The sequence below is a fragment of the Macadamia integrifolia genome, chromosome 14 (genome assembly GCF_013358625.1).
Source record: "Macadamia integrifolia cultivar HAES 741 chromosome 14, SCU_Mint_v3, whole genome shotgun sequence".
Classification (NCBI taxonomy): Eukaryota; Viridiplantae; Streptophyta; class Magnoliopsida; order Proteales; family Proteaceae; genus Macadamia; species Macadamia integrifolia.
Genome location: NC_056570.1, coordinates 14,268,265 through 14,270,764, shown reverse-complemented (window position 1 = coordinate 14,270,764; position 2,500 = coordinate 14,268,265).

The following is a 2,500-nucleotide window of genomic DNA, read 5'->3' as shown; positions in this document are numbered from 1 at the left end:
CAGAAGTGGGGGCATGGTAGCGCATGGTAGCCATCCACGTGCACCCAGCAGCCCACGAAGGCAGGCAACGCTATGGGCAGAAGGGGGCGGCGTTGCATGACAGAAGGGCTGACCATTTGCAGGCACGTCCACCTTCGTTGGGCATGCTGTGCCGCGACTGGCACATGTTACAGTAGCTGCGGGCACATGGCATGGAAGGTAGGCAACTAGCCACACGCGTCCAGCCGCAAGCAGTGGCAGGCCTCGACGCACACCAAGGGTCAACTCATCGAAACCCACGTGCCATTTCACTTTTTGTTACCATGCCATGGGTCTTTTGGGTTTGCCTACCATGCCTACTCATTGTCTGCTGCCCCTCTGTGCGGCCCCTTGAAAACTACCCGGGGAGTGGCACCCCCCTCCCTCAAGGTAGCTCTTATGCTATTTGCCCCTTTCCAGAAGGACACATAACCCCCCCCCAAAATATACCGGTCTATTTTTTGAGCTTCAAATATCCAAATCAAATGAAACTTGGTATGAAATTAAGGAAAAATCCAAATAATATTTTCATATAAAAATCATTTTTTTTGGATAAATATTTATTTTTTATTAACTTTTTAATATAAAAAAACATATTAAATTCAAAAAACTATGAAAAATCCATTTTAATGTATTTTTCTGAAAACTAAATTTCGGATGTCTTCCAAAGGTTGATAGAATATTCTGAAAAAATATTGGACCATTCCAACATATTTTGATATTTTTTAATATTTTATGATTGAAACATTACGAAAAATACCCAAAAAAATGGAAATGCGGGGTTTAAGTGAAAATGATTGTACTTTGGGAGCCAATTAGCCAATTGCAAGGCTTTTCTAACCCAAAGGGATGTTTTGCACAACATGATTTAAAGGCCCAAACTATGTTGTGCGGGCATGGCCTTGGCGTGTGCAGCAGTCGGTGCCTCGTGCGCAGCCGAAGTTCTTAAAGGAGCCTCTGTTGCATGGGCCACGGGGACCACGGTAGCACCCATGTGTGAGCCACGTGCGTGCGGCTATGTGCACGGTGGACTACAGACGTGGGCACGAAGGTGCAGCAATGCGTACAACCTTACGCCCGCCATGTGCTGAAATGCCCATGGCATGTGCGGCCATGCCAGCCATCATGATTGACACAAGGGGGGCCATGCTAGTGAAATTGCACGCGGTAGTGCAGCCATGGGCGATGCATGTTCGACCTCGCAACGTAACCTTGTGCACGGCGGTGCATCCATGCCTGCAACCTCAAGCATGGCACTTCCGATAAATCCTGAAACCCAGCGCGCGGTGAGGCATTGATGGGCGTGGCACATGCGGCCATGCATGCGACCTGGGGGGCGGTGTGAAGCAATGCACGCAACTTTGCGAGTGGTAGGGCAGCCAGGGGCACGGCATGTGCGGCCATGCTAGCAACCTTGTGCCCGTTGGTGCAGCCAAACGAGCAGCCTGTGAGGCGTGGAACGTAACCTTATGCGCGGCAGTGCAGCCATCTGATTGTCATGTGTGCCATGCCTACAAACTTTCACGCGGCATATGCTGCCACGCGCGAAACCGTGTGTGAGGCTTGTGCATCCTTGGTCGCAGCCATGTGCGAGGAAGTGCGGCACGGGCAGCAACCCAGCGCGCGCTACCTGTATCATTGCCCGCAGCCATGTGCGACCATGCCTACCACCTTGCGTGTGGTTGAGCAACCTTTCTCGCAGCAATGTGTGTTGTTGCCTGCCACCTAACGCGTGGTGTGCACCCTTGCCCAAAGCCATGTGCGCGCGGTGGCCTGCACCCCTGCTCACAATAGTGGAGCCTTACCTGCAACCGTGCCCGAGGTTACGTGTAACCACGTGTGTGGTATTGTAGCCACGCCCGCATCCATGTGCGTGGTAGCCTGCCTCTACGACAGCAGCCTTGCGCGTGCTAGTGCAACCTTGCCTGCAGCGATGCCTACACCTTGTGCGTCCATGCCAACTACCTTCCACACGGTAGTGCAACCATGCCTGCCACCATGCACGCACATTGTGCGGCCCTACGTTCGGTATTGCCGCCTTGTGCACTGCCATCGTATGCACTTAGGCACCCGTAGGGGGGCACGCGTAGGCATTGTCATGGGCACGTATATGTGCACACTTGCGGTATTCAAGAGCACAATTAGGCGACAGTTGGGCTACACTTGGGTGCACACGTAGACACACTTATTCAACACTTGCGGCCACGTATAGGCACATTTAAGGCGACACTTGAGGCATTCAAGAGCATGCACAAGCACACTTGGGTGGACACTTAGGCAACAGTTGTGGGCATGTATGGGCACACTTAGGCAACAAAACACTTGTGCCATTCATTGTGCACATGTAGTCAACACTTGGGGTGTTGTGCAACCATTCACTGTGTACACGTGGGCACACGTAGTCAACACTTGGGGTGTTGTGCAACCATTCACTGTGTACACGTGGGCACACGTAGTCAACACTTGGGGGCATGCGTAGGCA